The following is a 21,596-nucleotide window of genomic DNA, read 5'->3' on the forward strand; positions in this document are numbered from 1 at the left end:
GGGTGGGAAAAAGCGGTTCTTTGCGAGGACATGGTTCAGTAGCGAAAATGAAGGCAGTCTACGTCTAAACGCACTTGGGAAAAGAATTGGTCCTCCCTTGCCGGTGCGCGTATTTAGAATTGCTCGTAGGTACAACGGGGCGTGCCACTTTTGACGGAGCTCGACGTTTCTGCGCAGGCGCGAGTAAGAGCGGGCGCGAGAGAGAAGATCTGGGGGCTTTTGCTCCTTGAATATATGACAGCCTAGGCACTACGGAGGAGGTTTCTTAGAGCGCGTTGTGTTCGTTTGTCCCCTAGACATGCCGGCATTGCGGAGTTCGGTCGAGTTGGTTTATACGCTCCGCCGCTGGCTGCCCGCGCGGTGAGGCAGTGGGCGCGGACGCCGCTTGGTGATCGCTGTGTCTGAAGGGACAATGTTCTGACTGGTGTTTTATAAGTCGCGGGTCGCTTTTTTCGTCGTGACGATAGATCGGATTCTTTACAAGCACTGCTCCAGGAGGGCACATGTAACCGGCAAACGGAGGCCTCAGGAGAGCACCTGAGGTTATATTAAAGCAGGCGGCGCAGGATCTCCGGGGCACCCAAGCGGTAGCGGGGGGATCAAAGCTGGAAGCTGGGCGGCCCGTGGGTTGGGGCCGCAGAGGCCGAAGCGTGCTTGGGGGTGCTCGCATAAAACATTGGCTGTCCGCGATAGCGGACAGCCGATCTTATACTCCCCTGGCATGCGCAGGCCTCTGCGAGCCCCAACCCACGGACCAGTCCGGCTTCTAGCTTTGATATCCCCGTGGCCGCTTTGGTGTCCTGGAGGCGCCGCCAATAATGCGAAATAATGACACGTTGTTTTCATTAGTAAAAACATGATCGATTAAATATGATTGCGTCGAGCGCCAACTTGCGATGCTATGTTCAGCACAACCGCGCCCCGCGACTTCTGCCGGCACGCCTAGGGACAAGCGCATACACCACGCGCCAAGAAACTCCTCCGTGGTACCTAGGCAGAGTCGTATTTTCAAGGAGCAAAACTCCCCACATTTCCTCTCTCGCACCCGCTCTCATTCGCGCATGCGCGCAAACGTCCGTCGTCTCCGCAAGTTCCACGCCCCGTTGTACCTACGAGCAGTTGGAAATACGCTGCCGGTACATAAGAAGACTTTTTAGCTCCGAGCCTGTTCGCTGCTGTTAAGCAAAGTCGTCGGCACATATTGCCCCCAGGAAGAGGTCCTCATATTGGTCGTCTTACGGTGGCGGCTTGGTGGGACGCGAGACAGGCATTCGGTATCATAGTGTTTTCGTTCGGTCTTGTAGGCCAAGCTGACATCAAAGTCCTGCAATCTAAGGCTTGAGCGTGCTCAAATGATAGAAAAGTATTCTTTTTCTGTCGTAGAATAATTGGCTTCCACTTTCGATAGTGAGCCGCTAGTGTAATCTATGACCCTTTGTCTCATCTTTGGAATAGCCAGGTGCGGTAGCGTACACTTCTTGCATCGGTATGCATTTCCGTATCGGCGTTTAATCTAGAGGAATTCGATATCCCAGAAGTAACGCCGGAAGAAGTAAAGAAAGCCTTGGGAGCTATGCAAAGGGGGAAGGCAGCTGGGGAGGATCAGGTAACAGCAGATTTGCTGAAGGATGGTGGGCAGATTGTTCTAGAAAAACTGGCCAGCCTCTATACGCAATGCCTCAAGACCTCGAGCGTACCGGAATCTTGGAAGAACGCTAACATAATCCTAATCCATAAGAAAGGCGACGCCAAAGACTTGAAAAATTATAGACCGATCAGCTTACTGTCCGTTGCCTACAAAGTATTTACTAAGGTAATTGCAAATAGAATCCGGAACACCTTAGACTTCCGTCAACCAAAGGACCAGGCAGGATTCCGTAAAGGCTACTCAACAATAGATCATATTCACACTATCAATCAGGTGATAGAGAAATGTGCGGAATATAACCAACCATTATATATAGCTTTCATTGATTACGAGAAAGCGTTTGATTCAGTCGAAACCTCAGCAGTCATGGAGGCATTGCGGAATCAGGGTGTAGACGAGCCGTATGTAAAAATACTGAAAGATATCTATAGCGGCTCCACAGCCACTGTACTCCTCCATAAAGAAAGCAACAAAATCCCAATAAAGAAAGGCGTCAGGCAGGGAGATACGATCTCTCCAATGCTATTCACAGCGTGTTTACAGGAGGTATTCAGAGACCTGGATTGGGAAGAATTGGGGATAATTGTAAATGGAGAATACCTTAGTAACTTGCGCTTCGCTGACGATATTGCCTTGCTTAGTAACTCAGGGGACCAACTGCAATGCATGCTCACTGATCTGGAGAGGCAGAGCAGAAGGGTGGGACTAAAAATGAATCTGCAGAAAACTAAAGTAATGTTTAACAGTCTCGGAAGGGAACAGCAGTTTACGATAGGTAGCGAGGCACTGGAAGTGGTAAGAGAATACATCTACTTAGGACAGGTAGTGACTGCTGATCCAGATCATGAGAGTGAAATAATCAGAAGAATAAGAATGGGCTGGGGTGCGTTTGGCAGGCATTCGCAGATCATGAACAGCAGGTTGCCATTATCCCTCAAGAGAAAAGTGTATAACAGCTGTGTCTTACCAGTACTCACGTACGGGGCAGAAACCTGGAGGCTTACGAAAAGGGTTCTACTTAAATTGAGGACGACGCAACGAGCTATGGAAAGAAAAATGATAGGTGTAACGTTAAGGGATAAGAAAAGAGCAGATTGGGTGAGGGAACAAACGCGCGTTAATGACATCTTAGTTGAAATCAAGAAAAAGAAATGGGCATGGGCAGGACATGTAATGAGGAGGGAAGATAACCGATGGTCATTAAGGGTTACGGACTGGATTCCGAGGGAAGGGAAGCGTAGCAGGGGGCGACAGAAAGTTAGGTGGGCAGATGAGATTAGGAAGTTTGGAGGGTCAACATGGCCACAATTAGTACATGACCGGGGTAGTTGGAGAAGTATGGGAGAGGCCTTTGCCCTGCAGTGGGCGTAATCAGGCTGATGATGATGATGATGATGATGATGATGTTTAAGCTGAAGTGGGCGAGTACTGATGCTGACTGCAGGCGCGGTTACACCCTCGGAACTCTTGCTATTGTGGCGCTTGCCACTTAACCTCGACCTTTGATTTCGTGATATGGGTCAGTTACTCGATAATGCGAGAGAATAACCTACAAGACGCCTAAACCCTAATATACCCTAAATACCCTAAAAACACTTAAGTGCCCGAGACACGTCTGCCACTTTATGCCTGCCAGGACCATGTCGATCACGCGCTAAAATGTTGTGGGTGCCTGACGAAAGGCCAAACGGCATGACCTTGAATTCGAAGAGGTTGTCCGGCGTAATGAGGGCGATTGTTTATATGTCACTCTAGCCTATTTCGGTTGGCGAGTAGCCACCCTTAAGATCCATCGACGGAAAATATTTTGTGTCGCAGAGTCGCTCTAGTGTGGTCTATTCGGGGAAGGCCGTATATGTCGTTCTTAGCGATCCTGCTCAGGCGATGGTAACTGACGCCAAAGTAAGGACAGCAATCCTTCTTCCTCACCAAGACAGAAGTGGGCACCCACGTGCTTTTTTACTGCTGTATAATTTCATGCCGCAGCATTTTATCAACTTCGTGTTTTATGGTGTCAAGTTTCCATGTTCAAACTCGGTACGAGCTCTAACCCAATGGCCGAGAGCAATCTTCAGAGATTATACTTGCTTAGGAACTGGTGCCCGTCGAATCTTTGATGACGCTGCAAAGCAGTCTTTGTACTGGAGTAGACGACTTCGAAGCTTATCTTATACTTACCTTGGAAGCCTTCAATTTATTTCGAAAGCTGGTTCCTCAAATAAGCAAGTCGAAGTAGATGGGGCAAAGTCCGAGAGGACCAAAAATAATGGTGGGTTTCGAAACTTCCATGATTTCTGAAATAATCGGGCCCTTATTGACGTGTTCGAACTCCTAGTTGTAGTTTGTTAGCCTCACTTTCGCTTTTGCTTCGTGCAGTCGAACGAACCCTCTAGCGCCGCAAATTTTAAGGTCGAGCAGCGGACATTGGTCGCTCGCAATGGCGCCTTCTACGTCTGCGGGTGTATTGGTGCAGATGCAAGTGACAATGCAGGAGCGAGGCAGCATGCAGACTTGATCTTCGAACACACTCAATGCACCCTGACTCCGAGAGTTCGCCGGCGGTGTGGCTTGATTTTCTGGTAGCGTTATCGACTTCGACTTCAAGTCGATAATTGCGCCGTGTTGGTTCGGAAAGTCAATACCAAGAATTACTTCTAGTGAACACACTGCTGCAGGATAACAAAGGTGTGGCAGGTTAGTTCCTGTGATGAACGGGAATTCTCGCCGTGGAAGTTCTACTCGGGATCATCAGGCGTCCTCCAACTGTCCGAATTTGAAAGGTTTGCCACGCAGTCTTAGCCTTTTTCAACTGGGTGGCGGAGGGTCATCTCATGACCCAGCAGAAGGCTTTTGTGCCTACTAGAACTGTGACTTCGTGGATATCGGGAATCCCGTCGAGGTGTGTGGTTCTTTGCCTTGCGTTGCAGTTAGGCCTTGGTGGCGGATCACGGCTTCGTCGTGATGGACTTCTTGCTAGTACGTCGTGTAAGCAGGTCTTTTGTCGGCGTTCTCTTTGCTCTCAGCACTCATCCGGATGCCGGCGTATCGTTGCTCGTCGCCGCAAATGCCACTTCCCCATCTTCGTTGACGGCAGAGGATCTGCATCATTTTGACGAACAGCGAACGCACCAAAGTTGGCTGCTGCCTTTATTTCTCCGGATATTGGCATACGGGCTGGCCCGGGCCTCGGCTGGCGTATGGCCGGCGCTGAAGCAGCAGGTAGCGTTCTGCTAATGGCGAAAGGCAAGGTAGTTGGCGTCTCCACTGAGCGACAGACAGGTATTCGGTGATAAGACGAGGCCTTTAACCTTGGTGCGGGCGCGACGCGTTGACGGGGAATCCTCGCAGTCCCATTTCACGGTATGTGCACCACCGGTAGACGTGACCCACTTCTCTGCCGATGTAGCAGAGCGGGAGTCTAACTTCCTTGGGCAGTTTCGCTGGGTAATGTTGCTCCAGCTGGATGTGGTGGTGGTGGACGACAGAACTGTGGCGTGAGGGAGCCCTGGTGTGCTCGCTGAGGTTGCTTTGAGAGTGGACGACGGCGGCGTAGGTAGGGGCTGTGGGGATTCCAGCTGCACTTTGGAAACTCACAATGACCGCTGCATTTCCTCTCGAGTGATGTCAGTGATCAAGGCAACCTGAGCCTGCGACCTTGAGAACATCCTCTGCAGCTTCTCTCGCACAAATTCTTGCATAGTCACGCGCAAGTCGTTCGTGCCAAGTGCTTGGACATCGTACTTCGGCCCAACCGTTAGGCGATCGCGTTGTCTGAAGGGCATTTCCAGCGTCTTTTGAATTGTCTTTGCTGGGTAGTGCATCAGTCCGCTTCACCTGCCTCCTCACGAAACATACTTTCTCTACCTCCGGCTATTCAGGGTCAACATGGTGAAACAGTCGGATCGTCTCCTGAGTGAAGATGGCGACGTTTTCGTTAGGTAGCTGTGTGAGACGTTATAGAAGCAGTTCATCATATTTCTTTCTGTATGACACTCGTAAAGGCCTGAGGAAATCTGCTTCGGAACAGTTCCCACGACGTTAAGGTTCACTCTCAATTCTCAAACCACTTCCGAACAGAGTCATACAAAAACAAATAGGCATGGCGTAGGTTGTCCGTGCTGTTCAAGTCATTCAGTGTGACTACTCTTTAGAAGGTTTCCAGCCACATATCTGCGTCTTCAGCCAATGATCCACGGAAGACAGGTGGCTACCAAGGTTGTTGCTGCATGACAGGCGATTCTGGAGCTCTGATGGTGCCTTCTGTCTTAGCGTTGGTCGTTGCGCTCTGCTCGGGCAGTAGTCCGTGCTCCGGGGGTACGTTTTGTAGGCAGCGGCTACCTCGATAGTCCATGGCGACGGTGGTGTTGTCTTCAGTGTGTGGGTTTGCCAGGGGCGTCCGGTAGTTGAGCGCTAAGGCTGCTCCACCATATGTCACGTTTTAGTGAAGGTGAAGAAATAGAGGGTACTGAAACCTTTGAGAAATCAAAGCCAACTTTTTTTGTGGAAACCTGAGGCCAGGAAAACCATGGAAAATGAACTCAAAACGGTAGCCGTGCGCACAGTCGGCGATCGTCAAAAATCTTACCTGCTGGCCAAAGGCGTAGACTCGCCATACATGACTCGACGAAAGTTCCAGGTTAATTGCTGGAGTCCGCGTGCCTTCCAGAAAATACTACACAATTCACGCTACGCATGCAATCTGAACATAATCTGGTCAGCGAGAACATACTAAAACAGATAGATTTAACGATAGCATTCGAGTGAGTTCGAACTCATGCAGGAGCGTTTTGGCCTGAGCGATTGAATTGCAGTCCCCGGGAAAAGTATAGATAAACATTTGAATATGTACAGAATGAATCAATAAAAATAATTTAATAGTTCTGATGCCTTATTTATTTATTTAAAGATACATGCATGTAGCACTTGTGAGATGGCATAATCTATGGTGTCCCAAATACACTGATGTTTCATTTGCAGTTTATTTTGCCTTGGCCTTCGGATCACTAAGAGGATAAAGCAAGCAGTCGTTTTTGAAAAGGAAATATTTTAGACCTTAAACGACGCTTAATGCGTAATATTTGTTGTAAAATATTTTCGCTGCTATTAATTTTAGTGATCTTATACATGAGTGAGATATCTTTAAGTTGCGCTTTATGTATGTTACAATCGGGACATCAGGCAGCATACCGAACGCGACATATAGACAATCATACATAGCTGCAGCATTGCACTAAACTTGCAAATTTCGACGCAAAGGCAAAATATTGACAGTGATAGCCTGATTTAGCGCTAGGGCTTGGAATTGTTAAATGGTGCAGTAAGTATTCCTTGATGTCAGTGCAATAAAGCGGGCCAAAATTTGTGGCACCCTTAAAAGCTCTAGCGTGCAATGTACGGCCTGTAATGGCATCGCGCCAGCACCACTGCGTTGCCCGTGTTTTTGTGCACCTTTAGAGTCACGTAAATCTGTCCCATTATTTGATACGAGGTGTTGAGAATGCACTCATGAGTCGACAAGTAAAGAGCGGCCACAATGAGCAACACTTGCAGTATTAACTCGCATTCGGCGAGCCGCCAGCATGAGCTCAAATATTTTGAAAAGGCTGTGGACCATCATTGTTGAGCTAATTTCCCCATGTCGGTGTAATTTTCACCAGAAAATCCTCACCACCTTTTTCCTTTCAAGGGTCCCAGAAACGGAATAATGCATAGTCCGTACGCATAGATGGTCCGTTCTCCAAACGATTTATATTTTCATGGTCACACCATCCGTGGACTTGAATATACGGTACATAACGTAAAGAAATAAGATTTCTATTCGCATCTGGCATTTATTTCACAATAAGCACACAAACCACATATACTTGCTCTTGCTAAAAGACAGTTGAAGAATGAGAAAGACGTGCTGATACATATGTATTTGAGTGTCATAATGCCTTTTTGATGCCTAACGCAGCTAAAGATGTGACGAGCGCATTTATACAGCTACACCGAATCAGATGTGTGCCTTCGCTTAATGAACCCTTATTGCTCCGTTGAAGACAAAAACGAGAAATTCTCCTACAGACAAAGCAAAGTTACATTTGGTAAAACAAAGTAAGAAACATGGTGTTTGAGACGGTTCAAATGATTAAGAAATAAGCCTGTGGCTCGCGTAATTGCAGTCGGTATCGTTTCAAAACGCATGTAACATGCTCTATATGCATTATAAACGTAGAAGGAGGTCAATAGTCAAAGATTTAAGGAAGTAAAAAGGAGGCCTCCTAGAACATATGATTCAATGATTTATTCAGTGGCAGTGTAAGGTAATGTAAGGTAAGTGGCAATGTAAGGTAGAGCAAGGTCCCTTTCCTGGTAGTCGTCTGAAACGTATTTGGACAACATATCTGCAAAGTTGTGGTTCAAACGATCAGTGAGGCCGTTCATTTGGGGGTGGTAGGAGGTGCTAAATTATGTGAGCAGGCACGCATGATGTCGTCATTGACCTTGGCCAAAAATATACGGCCGCTGTCTGTTAGCAATGGGCGCGGAGCACCTTGCATAAAAATGATGTCATGTAGGAGGAAGTCCGCAACATCAGTTACGCAACTGGTCGGAAGAGCGTGAGTTACGGCGTAATGGTTCGCGTAGTCCGCCGCGACTGCAACCCACTTGTTTCCTGATGTAGATTCCGGAAATGGGCGAGAGGGTCTAAGTCGGCACGATGAAATACCTCGGCAGGGAGGTTGAGCTGCTGCAGGAAACAAGCGGGGATCTGGGAAAGCTTCTTCGTCGTTGGCAAAGTTCACAAGCGGTGACGTAACGTCGCACGGAACAGGCAAATCCCGTCCAGAAAAAAGTGACGTACATGGTCCTAGGTTCGAGATACGCCGAGGTGTCTTGCCGTTGGTGCGTCGTAAAGCTCTTTTAGAACGGATGAGCGCAAGTGTTTAGGCAGTACAAGTAGGAACTCAGAGCCGTGCGGATCAAGGTTACGACGGTACAGAGTACCATCGCGGAAGATTAAGAGGCGTAGAGTAGCATCGGCCGGAGAGTGTTCAAAACGGTCAATGAGTGCTCTGATATATGCGTCAGGACGTTGTTTGTCGGCGAAATGAAGAAGCAGTTATACAGGGAATACGCAAGCAGCACTGGCAATATTGGAGGAGTCAGATTCTTCAACAGGGTAACGCGACAAGATGTCACCCTCTTCGTGTAGGTGGCACGAATTGTGCACCACGGAATACGAAAATTCTTGTACCCTCAAAGCCCATCGACCAAGCCAGCCGGTAGATCTCTTAGCGATGAGAGGCAGCAGAAAGCGTGATGGTGAGTGACTACGGAAAAAAAAGCTACCGTAAATGTAAGAAAGGAACTTTGCAACCGCCCATACCACAGCAAGGCATGCTCGTTCTGTAATGTAATAGCTGCGCTCCGAAGGTGTGAGGAGCCGGCTCGCATAAGCAATAACGCGATCCTGGCCACGCTGACGCTGGGCTAAGACGGCACCTACGTCATGACCGCTGGCATCTGCACTCAATTTTGTAGGAGCATCAGGGTCGCAGTGGGCGAGAATAGGTGGTGAGGAGAGAAGAGTGACGAGACAAGAGAAGGCGGCGGCTTCGGCAGTACCCCACGATAATTGTACGCCTTTCTTCAAAAGATTAGTGAGGGGTCTAGCAATTGCCACAAAATCTTGAACAAAACGACGAAAGTACGAGCATAGCCCTACAAAACATCGAACGTCTCCGGCTGTCTTCGGAACCGGAAAGTCTCGGACAGCGCGAGTTTTGTCGGGATCAGCCTGTACTCCGAAAGCGTCAACGAGGTGGCCAAGAACAGTAATTTGGCGGCGGCCGAAACTACATTTGGACGACTTAATCTGCAGCTTCGCCTTTCCAAATACATCAAGTATAGCTGTTAGACGCTCAAGGAGAGTGTCGAACGTGGGCGAGAAGACGATGACCTCGTCGAGGTAGCAGAGACATGTGGACCATTTGAAACCTCGGAGCAAGGAGTCCATCATACGCTCAAAGGTGGCAGGGCCGTTGGATAATCCAAACGGCATTCCTTTAATTTGTTATAGAACATCAGGTGTGATGATCGCGGATTTTTCTCTGTCCACATCTTCAACAGCAATCTGCCAGTATCTAGAACGAAGATCAATAGCAGAGAAACAGCTGGAACCATGAAGGCAGTCAAAAGCGTCGTCTATACGTGGGAGCGCGTAGACGTCCTTCTTAGTAATGTTGTTCAGATGACGGTTGTCTACACAGAAGCGTCACGTGCCATCCTTCTCCTCAACCAACACTACAGGTGAAGCCCAGGGAATCGAAGAAGGCTCAATGATGTTTTTATCTAGCATTTTGTTCACTTCACTTTGAATTACTCCTCGTTCCGACGCAGAAACTCAGTACGTTCGTCGGTGAATAGCTGTAAGAATCTGAGTAAGAATCCGATGCTTGACCGCGAGCGTCTGGCCTAAAGGGCGATCGTCGAAGTCGAAAATATATCTGTAGGCCGATAATACCTGGTAAAGGTCTTCAGCCTGCGCAGAAGCATCGGTCGATCGAAGAACCATCGGTCGATAAAGTTGCCACGTGATGGTAGCTTAGACAATCAACGTTGGCAAGGCAAATACCTTGCGCTAGAATTTGCTTTGCCAATCCAAATTTACAGATAGGCATGAAAGTGCGGTTCGCAGTAATATTAAGTATACTGTGAGGCACGGTAACGTCATACTGTAGTGAAATGTCGGGCAGAGGAGTGACGAGGTACTCGCCATCAGGAACTGGTGGGGAAGACAACATTTCAATGAAGGCTATTGACTTTGTTAGCAGGCGAAGAAAGCCGGTGCGGCGTAAGCGGCACTGGGGCGCGTCAGAAGGTTCTGCGAGATTAGGCAACTCAAGGCGAACGGTACTGGCAGAGCAGTCAATAAGTGCAGAATGCGCAGAGAGAAAATCGAGGCTGAGAATGAAGTCGACGGGGCAATGAGCAATTACGGTGAAGAGGGCAGGAGTGTGGCGGTCGGCGATGCTGACGCGTGTTGCACACATGCCGACAATAATAGGCACAATACCGCCATCCGCGATGCGGACGACGAGTGCCGACGCTGGGGTGAGGCGCTTCAGTCGTCAGCACTCATAACAGAAAGGCAGCACTCATAATAGAAAGATGTGCTCCTGTATCGATGAGTGCCGTGACGGGATAGCCGTCAACGTCAACGTGATGAAAGTATTGGTTCGTAGGTAGCGTGAGCTGAGGATTTGAAGGCAGGGTCGACAACGCAGCTTCACCTCCAGGAGCTACAGTACCTAGTTTTTCGACTGGATCCGGGAGGTGATAGGCGGCGAAGAGAAGTGACGGGGTTGGGGCGAACGAGACTGATGGCGTGGAGGTGAGGGCGAGTGGCTGTAGCGAAGGTTCGGAGCTCGAGCATCAGCGGCAGTGGGCTCATGATAGGTGGCACAGGGAACAGAAGTTCCGAAGATGTGGGTATGCGGGTGCGGGTGTGTGAGGAGGTGCAGGTGCGGGTGTGTGAGGTGTGTGTGAGATGCGTGTGTGTATCCGAGGAGGTGGTGGCCCTCCGTTGCGGCAGTGCCGAGCGACGCGGTCGATGCAACAACAGTGGAAGCAGAAGGGCCTCTCATCAGGGGTACTCCATTCGGACGGGTTGTGGTGAAGTGCGGCGACTTCCAGGCACGAGGAGGGCCGCTAGAGAACTTGGCAACGCTGGGTTGAGACGTTGAACATACGGAGTTCAGACCCATGTTCTCAAATTCCTGCCTGACGAAGGCCTGAATCATCGCAATCGTGGTTGCTGGCGGATCGGGAGGCATCGAGGAGAAAGCTGGTCAACAGGCGGCCTCAAGCTCGCGGTGAACGATACGGGTTACGTCGTCACAGGTGGTGATCTGAAGCGGTCAACCCTCACATGTCCACGTAGCAGCAGTGTTGGGTAGCCGCGTGGTGTGATGTGCGATACAGCGGCCCTTAGCTTGTTCAAGGCGATGGCATTCTTTTATGATGGCGTCGATAGCCGAGACGTTGCCGAGAAGAAGCAAATTGAAAGCGTCGTCGGCGATGCCTTTTAGCAGATGTGCCACTTTATCTCCTTCAGACATTGTATCGTCAGCTTTGCGGCATAGAGCCCAGACGTTGAGGATGTATGCAACGTACGGCTCTTTGGATGTCTGAACACGAGACGCAAGAGCCTTTCTCGCAGCGACCTTGTGCCCAATGCAGTCGCCGAACAGTTCCCGTAGTTTTTCTTTGAAACTGCCCGAACTGGTTATCGCGTCGTCATGCGTTTGGTGCCACACGCGTGGGGTGTCGCCGAGATAAAAGATGACATTGGCAAACATAATCACTGAGTCCCATGTCTTATTAGCACTGGCATGTTCATAGAGCTAGATCCATTCGTCAACGTCCTGTCCCTCTAGGCCAGAGAACACACCAGGGTCACGCTGTTGGCAACCGTGACGATTGGAGCAGTCGGACAAGCCGAAGCCGTTGCATAGGTGGTCTCGTCACCGGGAGGCATGGTGACATGCTCGATGTACCGACCACTTCGGAGTTCCGTGACGAGGACGGGGATCGCTTCTTCCACCAGAATGTTATGTGTGGAAAGATATAGACGAAAGAGGCTATTTACAGGCAATTTCACTGGAGCCAGACAGCGAGGCCGACACTCGCTCGCGCCAAGGGCACAAACCCACTTCATCGTCGTTCTCGCGGCGGCTCGTCTCTTGAGCATCCTTCGATGATGTCATAATGATACTCTTACAAAAACATATCTATTTACATATATTGATAGGATAAGCGCCTAACTTGAACCGACAACAATATTGTGTCTAACTTCATAGGCGACTGATCTTTCACTTTATGTTCACTTGAACAAGCCCTGTCAAAGTGTTCGTCTTCACGCCAGTGACCCAGGTTCCCAGGAATGGGAACGCTGGCCAGCTGTTCCTTCGGAGGAGGGGGAGTTGGAAAGGGAAACGTGACACCGAAGGATGGGACGTATGGGTTGAGTCGGATGACTTTTGCGTTGTTTGTACGAGTTCGATTAGAAGCTGGCTTCCGTACGAGAGAGGCAGTTTCATACGTCATTTCTAAGACATGGTACTAAAACGATAAATACCGTCGTAACACGGGAGAAGACATATTAGATGAGCAGCTACGTCGAGGCGGAGTCTATAGTAATACAAAGCAACCAGAAAGATGGTAAGTTTTGGCGCCATAGCGATGGTATGGCGACACCTGCGACTTGACGAGTGCCGCGCAGCGGGAAGCAGTGTGTGACCTTAAGGCAAGATTCTCAGCCATGCAGGACATTGAACGGGCCTGCATTGATGCCAAAAAGTTCTGTCTGGTGAGGTAAGAAACCGCGGACCAAATTTTGGCAACTGAGTTCTTAGGACAAGACAAAAAACGTACAAATTAAAACAAAAGGCGGGTCCCTCAGTAGCGCACGTCTGCTGGTGGCATACTTCGTCGTTAAATCATTACAAAGTCTCATTGAGGAGATCAGATAGAATTGCCTGAACTTTCCGATCCAATCAAAAAGGAGAAAGTATGGGAAATTCGAAATTGTACGGAAGGAAAGATTGAGGATCGAAGGACTAAGAATGGATGCAGAAAGAAATCGGTGAAGAAAAGAAACTTCGCATAGGACAAGGCAAGTTGTATATACTGAAAGATAAGCAGGATATCGTCATTACCCGTTTCATCAATCTCGTAAAAGCAGCGGAATAATTTTGTTCTGACCTCTACAGTAGGCAGAGGAGGCATGCTACCTTCATTCACAGTAGTGATGAGCAGGATACAACAGAGGTTTCTTCTACAGCTAGCGATGATGTTAGAACGGCGACGAAAGACATGACCCGGGAAAAAGCGGTGGCACAAGATGGAATAACAGTCCAAATAATCAAAGATGGAGCAGATATCATGCTTGAAAATCATGCGGCCCTATATACGCGATGCATCACGATTTAAAGTGTACCAATGAGCTGGAAGAATACCAACACTTGAAGGGAGGCGTTAAAGAACTGTATAATTATAGGCCCGTTACTTTACTTTCAATATTGTGTAAAATATTCACCGAGATAATTCCCAGTAGATTCAGTGAAATAGTTGACTAGTCAAAGAAGAGAACAGGCTGGCTTCAAGAAAGGATATTCTGCAATGTATCACATCCATGCCAGCAATCAGGTAATCGAAGGATCTGCTGAGTGCAACGAACTTCTCTATATGCTTTTCATACATTATGGAACGGCACTTTATTCACTAGAGATACCAGCAGTCATAAAGGCGTTGCTTATTTAAGGAATACAGGAGGCATACGTGAATATCTTGGGAAAAATCTAAAAAGGAACGAATGAATTGACGCTTTATGTCAGCGCACATAGCAGATTTGAGATGCAGGAACCCGGTACTATAATGATACGACAATATATTTAGACCATTATATAAAATATGTCATCAATTTCATAATACTATCGTTAAAAGTGTATTTAAAATTATTAGCTAATGGAATGCTTAACTTTCTTTCTTTGAATCGCGCATGTCCGCGTGTCGACAGTTGAACTGCTGCGACGTCAATTTATTGAATTTTGTGGGCTTTTTTTAGTGGTCGACGTAAGTTAAAAAACGCCCCTAATAATTAACGAAATGGTCGTCTGAGGTTGTGAAGTATGCTTCAAAATCGGAAGTTTCGGCTGAGAAGCAAAATATTGAAAGACACAGGAAGGTTTAGCGCTGCACGCATGCTCTTTCGATAGCTTTCAAGAAAATTCAGGGGTGACATGTCGTTGGTGGCATCTGCTGCTGAGCGTTCTTAACAGCACCATGGCAGCTTAGCTGCAAGGTGTGTGGCAACGCTTGCGTGATGAAAAGCGTCACCAGCGGGCATTGCATATTCTTAATTTGTAGTATGGTGATTCAGAAATATAGCAATGCCAAAAAAGTTAGGGAATTAGCTATTCACTGGATAACTCGTGCGCAGTAAAAGAAGCACCACGCAAAACACGGCGATAGCGGCGAGCGCAGTCGTCGATCGTCGAAATGTGGTCCGCGGCTCAGACGGGTCGGCTGCGCATGCGCAACACGTCGTACGTGTGAGTGCAATCGCTTGTGCTCGCCGTGCGTTCCACATTTCGTACCAGCATACTCACGAGAAACATACCCTAGCTTTGGAGTAACGCTGCGGAATAAAAAGCGCGCATAATTTAGAGTGGTCCTGAATATAGTGCCACGTTCTCATTTACGTTATTCTTTAGCTGGGGAAAAGAAAGCATTCGCATTTGACACCATTTTGGCATCGAATGCACCAATCATTATTGCGTTCAAGCTGCTTTTACGCTTTTCTCTGCAACGTTCGCGAAAGTGCGAAACCACTGCAGGAGGAAATTACGATGATTCAGTACGTGTTCCAAAACATAGAAAGCGGTGTGAAATGCTGCCAATGTACTTGGAGCAGTAGCATATACGCAGACGCTCCGCACGATTGTTGTCAGCAAGCACAGTCCATTCGCGCAAGCGATGGGAATTATCAGCGATTATTTCGCTGTAAATTGGGCGAGCACCTTCGAGTGAGTTCCGATACACGAAGGTGGGATTTGAGGCCGATTGATAACGATGTAACAATGGTCAGCCGTTTCTAGGTGAAAAAAGAAAGGCGTGACAACCAATACCTAAGGGAAAGAAGACGAAGTCGACGTACCGGCATATGTACTGACATCGGGGCAATAAATATGAGGCAATGTTGCATAATTGCAATATTTTATGCATCCTTCACTGTTTTTTTTTTCATTTGCGGACATTGTCATTGTGACAATTCCTAAATGCTGTGGCACTGCAAGTATGACTACGAATGTTATCCACATGACATTATTCTCACGCTATTTGTTTTGACGACAGACAGTTTCATTTTTATTTAGTAATAATTTTATACATTGCCCACTTTCGTTCACGCAGGCACAATCAGGGTTCAGTAAGCGTGTGTGTTTTGTATATTTGGGCACTCCTGATATAGCCCAAACAGGGCTGTAGTACACCAGGAAGCACTTGGTTCGAGCAAGCATATTCACATTTTCCTAAGCATACGAGATTGGCGTAAGCGAAAATGCTGAAGAAGTAAATAATTAAATTATGCGCTGCTGGTCAGTGTGTGACATTAATTTGCTGCTGCGTGCGTCCTAAGCCTCAAGGGAAACGAACGATAATGATTTGCGTGTGTAGCCAACAAATGGTGTTTGCATAGGTCAGTCTAAAGAAATACGCAGGTCTTCCCTCTCCCCCTCTTTTGTTTCCTTTAGTCAAATTTGCGAGAATTTTCATGAATTTCAAATTTCGCACGGTGGTATTTATGCTCGTTGGATGTGTAAAAATGACACTGTTACGCTGTTGCACGCACTTTTAGCATTGCCCAGCAGCGGAGCCTATAATTAGAAATGTCTGCATGTTGAGTAAAATGAAACGTCTAAAAGTGTTTCCGATACTTCAGCTGGCTTACTCAGGCACAGACACGGCGCCTTCGCATCTTCAGTACGAAAACTGGCGCAACTGCCTGGCTCAAGTGAGGCGCCGAGTTGCGGCCTCATCTGCGGCCTCTGTGAGCACATTTTAATATCAACATACACTTGCGAACACTACATTAGCAGTAGCACACATGTCTACACCCAATTTACATGCTTCTCGAATATTTTTGAAAACACATTTGCTTTGTCACGAAATGCACTTTTCAAGCATTACTGCTACATGGTGCACGCCGTGTAAAAATATCAGAGTTTTAAAAAGAAATGTTCTTGATATTGTTTAAACAGGTGCTCTGGTGTGGCTTCCTGCGTGCCCTTTAGTAGGTTGTTTCCCGTTTGCATGCAAAGGTAAGGGCCAATGAATAATTATCTCATTTGTCCAGTGCATAAGACGTAATACGTCCGCATAATTGTTTCACTCATGCCTCTCAGGAACCCCAAAATGCAACGTTTTTAAAGAGCTCTGCACGTTCTCTTTGGTATTGCTTAGAAAGTTACTAGCATGACAGATGAAGAGATGATAACAAGACCTGGTGAAACTTTACTCACACGGCGTGGAAATCATACTCAAATTATGGGGCCATTCGTATCTTCCAATAATGGAGAGCGCACCGATAAGCATTCATGAGTAATGAGATCAAATACTTACCCAATAGCTTCGTCACGACGAATAACCCAATCAATTCAATCCCATTGACTATCTGAAAGAGCATAATTGTTTTGTCAATACATTTCTAAGCATCTTACTGTTGGCTACGAACCTGTCAATAGTATTTTTCAAACCCGACTAATATATATACTCTAGAGATGGCACCAAAATGTGTACGCATACCAATCGAATACCTTTAAATAGTCGGTAGAATAATGTCACTTATATGTTTTAATACACTGTTTGACAAAAACATTCGGATGGGAAACTTAAGACAAATTATGTCTGGGAATGCGAAAGCATTAGAGTCGCTTTGGTGAAATGTTTTCCGTTCATGTTGTCGACATGCACAAAACTTCTTTCTGCTGATTCGTTGTGTGTGCGTGCGCATACGTTGGCGACAGACTGGAAACATTCTGACCATTTTCGCGTCGGAAGTCCATCGTACTATACAAGACAGATGAATCGCTAAGCGCAAGTGACGCGTGTGTTTTGACGTGAGCAATGACGCATGCGATAGGCACATATTTTATTCAGCTGGAACTGTGGAGCCGCCTAGGCGTGGGCGAAGCATGCTCGCGTGGAGCGTTGAATCCCCCCCCCCCCCCCCGCCGTGCATAACCTTACCAAATTTTATTTTGAGTCATAGATTTACTTTCATTATAGGAATGACCCCGAGAAATTTAACATCAACGCGCCGTCGGTCATTTTTGGTACCATCGGTTCATGGTGACGCGGACGACGCCGGATTTTCGCGTATTGGTGCATTTAATTTCTTCGCATTAGATGTTTGCTTGAAACATTAATAAATTAAAAAAGTATAAAAGAGAATTCTGTGTACTGAATGAAGTTCCTACTTATCAGTGGATGTGGATATGTTATTTCGCCATCCGTAGTATAAAAATCGGGCACTAAGGGGAAATAGAATGCAGAGCAATTAACATATTTACGAGTTATTTCAGTACTATTCTACATTGGACAGAATGGTCAAAGGAAATATCCGCGATAGAATGCGATGTTGAGAGGACGCACCGTAACCATACGATATTGAAGCAGTGGCACACAAGCATCTGTGTCACAATCAGTTAGCACGATCAACACAGTCTCATAGAGGTGTATATGCTTGATCTTAGCGATATATCCTTCTAGCCCAAGGGTATAAATGATAAGGATGAAAGGCTAGCTGTTTTACATTGTCATGTTTCACGTGCTTACTGGTCGGTGGTGATTATGCGAACGCTTTTAAAAACATTCGATTTTTACATTATTAGCCATTTTATTCGCGCACCAAATTGAGTAAAAGGAGATTCGCTTGGTTATGAGAAATTTTGGATGTTCGAACAGCCCCACTAACGGCTTGACGAGCAACGTGCACGCTTGCACCGCGCTCGTTCTTCCCAGGCTGCGCACAGCAATTTTTAAACCACGTTAACACAGTTCAAAATCGCTGAATAGCATAAAAATGACGTATGTTTTTGGAAGGCTTGCACCCTTCTATGTGGTTGCAATTACTATATCATCACAGGCAGCTTCATCGATAGCATATCGTGGGGCCCCTTGAATAGCGCGCAGGTTGCGTAGGCGTAAAGCCATTGCTGATCCAACGCATTTATATTGTGGTAATGAAGTATTTTTGCGTAAAAAATGCAGACGTGAGTATGGTATGGCGGAAGCAGTGTATGAAAGACAACAAAACTGGTGTGCGCTAGGTTGTGCCTTGGCATACAGTGCACCAATGCCCAGAAGTTTTGCAACGCATGGAGGGGTTAGTTCAATACTATACCACGAGACCAAATGGGTACGTGCGTTCATTTTTATTCCAAGCAACGAGCAACGTTCACGTGCCGTTTAAGTCAAAAGCTACCATTAGGCAGTTGTGCAACTATTCTTAATTTATCGTTGTGAGAGTAAAAGATTCATAAGGTTATACAGGCGAGAAATGGATTTCAATTTATATCGTAAGCTGAAATTTACATTTTCTATCGCTCCCTATGAGGCCCATCTGACCCAAAGTGACCTCCATTTCTTGCCAGGACTTCGTGACATCAGGAAATGCCGGGCCACCGCTGTGTCGCCTGATACAGAACACTTCGAGACCACACCAGGCGTTTTTCCGCGAACGCTGAGGTACCCAACAGCTAAGCGAGGAAGTCACCACGTGTTTCCAATGCGTTCACTCCCACGATAAAAATAGCGGCGGTCCCAAAGAAAAAAAACACAAATGAAGTCACTGTTTTGTCCGAAAGACGAAGCATCGCTTGTGATAGGTAATTTGTGTACAGCTATACGAGCTAAGGATAGCAGTTTTATCGGCTCTATAAACTTGTGTTTGTCCGCAGCCGTCGTATAGTGGTAGTGCGCCAGCCTCGGCTGCGGGAGCTTGAAGGTTCGATTATCACCACTTCCTAGCACCCACTGGTTCGAAAGGGCACAAGCGTTCCCCGGCCTTACGTACGGCTTTCTTGAGGAGTGATACGCTTGGGAAAGTAGCCTGCGCTCTAAATTGCCATCGAAACCCCCGTGAGCACAAAAAAGGAGGTTCGGGCCACTTCCAAGAGGACTATTTGCAATGTGGTGCCCCTAATACACTTAATGAGGAGGGGACACTTTCGGCTTGGGGACAAACACCCCTGGCAGCGGAGTAGATCTCCGCTTCCACGTCTAATGATCACGCCAGAAAGTGTGCCAAGTATGCTCTTCGACGGACCTTGGGGCAGACGTCTGTCCCATGACTGACCGACCCCGTTTAGCGGCGTTTGGCATTTCCAACCATGCGAAGGAACATTAGTGCACACCTAAATGTATTCACTGTAGTGGCGCTCATCACGCCACCGACCGTCGCTGTCCATCTCGTCAACTTCCGCTGCCCAACAAATCGCACTTGCTCCGTGAATACTACAAACGCAAGTAACAGCGTCTCCCGCCCATCTCAGCGCAAGGTCAGCCTGGAATGACGACTGAGCTGAGCGCTGATGAAAATTCTACCCAATCGGCAAAGACACAAAGGAGCTCAGCGGAGAAACCTTGATCTATAAGACACAGCCGCACTCGCGGAACACCCGGCAATCACCGCCAAGCTCACGGGAGTGGCTCGGCTGGCCGCTATAAAGATCCGTCTTCCAGCCGTTGCCGTTTGAGGGCCAGGGGCCAGAAGAGAAATGGATCGGAGAAGAAAGAGCGAGTGGTGAGCTGGGCAGAAGAGTTCCCACCACTATCCCCTTCTCCACGCAATCGCCCTATTGTCAAACAACCATCTAAATCCCAACCCACTCCGCAAACCATGATGATCGACATAGAGCCACATCATAACGACTCCTTGCAAACATCTCACAAGTACTATTGTGCCCAAGAGGCACTGAACGAAAGTTGTGCCTATCTAAATATGGGATTTGTTGCTATTTTGCAGGCTGAAGTCATTAGGGCTGAAGTCACAGTTCCCCGGAAGCTGTCAATACAACAGTTTCTGCGGTGCGCTATCCAGAATACAGTGGCCGATATTTAAAAAAAAAAAAAACAGGGGACGCACTCAGCCAAATTTCAATCTCTCCACATTTATCCGAACGCTCCCTGTCCTCTTCACGTGATACATGGCGATCACGACATTGCCTTCGCCCTGCTCGATTACCATCACCTGAGCGAAAACCCACCCCCGCAGCCCCGGAAAGCTCACTTCCCGTTACCAGCAAGGCCGATGCGCCACCACCCGTACAGCCCACGGGTGTCAATCAAACACAACCAATAACTGATCATGGCCGAAACCGTAAGGTGACGTCCACTACTCCCCACTCTTAAGCGTATGGCAATAGGACTGCAGGGATTACCGTCAGAAAGACGGATCCCTTACGCAATTCATTGACACACAGCCCCATCCGCCTGACGCAATAGCGTTGCAGGACGTGCATTGCGCTCCTACACATCCCGCATACAGCATCTACACAGACATAGTAAATAGTAAAACATCACCAGCTCACAGTTACTATAATTTCCATACATATGACCGTTATCGAATGCACCTTCCAAAGCTCACGCATACGGCATGTACTTCTTAAATTGGTCCCGTGCTGGCGTTCCTAAAGCAAGTTATTTGTTCTTAATACCTACAGCGCACCTAATGCGAGGAAGCATGAGTTAGGGCATATTTCTTCGCTTCTATGCAAACAGGCTAAACAGATTGTCCTGATAGGCGACTTCAATATCCCGCACCCGGCCTGCGGTTACCAAGCGGAAACACCCAAAGGCCGCCGGATTCCTCATGTTGTTGAGCTCCATCCCATGACTCTGCTGGCGAAACCAGATCGGCTAACACGATCAGACAACAGTGTAAGCAGGGGCGCATGTCCTGAGCTCACGATCGTCACAGGGGCAGGTTCGCACTTTCCAGTAATCTCGTGGAGAACTTGGGTAGCGATCTTATATTCTAGATCCTGCCCTAGGGGCAGAACCGACATGGACTCGTGAACTTGCTTTTAAGATAACAAATTGGGATACATTTAGGCATATCTGGTCCTCCCTAGCTCCTCAGGACCAGCCCTCGCTTATGAAGTTGATCCACCTACCTCAAACTGATCTAAAACTGTGACTCAACTCCTCACTGTGCAGACAGAGACGCCCGAGGTGGATCGGCATTTGCTCCATCTATAGGAGGCCCGCAGAAGCCTCACCCGATGGTGACGATGGCAGGAACATAATCGGAAACTTCAGCTCCGCATCGCCCGCCTAGCTAGCTACGGAGGCAGTTGACTACACGAACACTCTCACAAACACTAACATGTATAGTCTT

At 47.7% G+C, this 21,596-nt stretch overlaps 1 long non-coding RNA gene across 2 annotated transcripts in view; it reads right to left on the minus strand.

The window, feature by feature from the left end:
- LOC129381875 (uncharacterized) overlaps window positions 1-21,596 on the minus strand; it is a 64,000-nt gene that overhangs the window by 26,468 nt on the left and 15,936 nt on the right. For both annotated transcript variants that reach the window (XR_011890561.1, XR_011890560.1), the window contains exon 3: window positions 16,817-16,868. This is a non-coding gene — a long non-coding RNA (uncharacterized lncRNA). The remainder of the gene's footprint in view (window positions 1-16,816; window positions 16,869-21,596) is intronic.

Source organism: Dermacentor andersoni, chromosome 10, assembly GCF_023375885.2.
Source record: "Dermacentor andersoni chromosome 10, qqDerAnde1_hic_scaffold, whole genome shotgun sequence".
NCBI classification, from domain to species: domain Eukaryota; kingdom Metazoa; phylum Arthropoda; class Arachnida; order Ixodida; family Ixodidae; genus Dermacentor; species Dermacentor andersoni.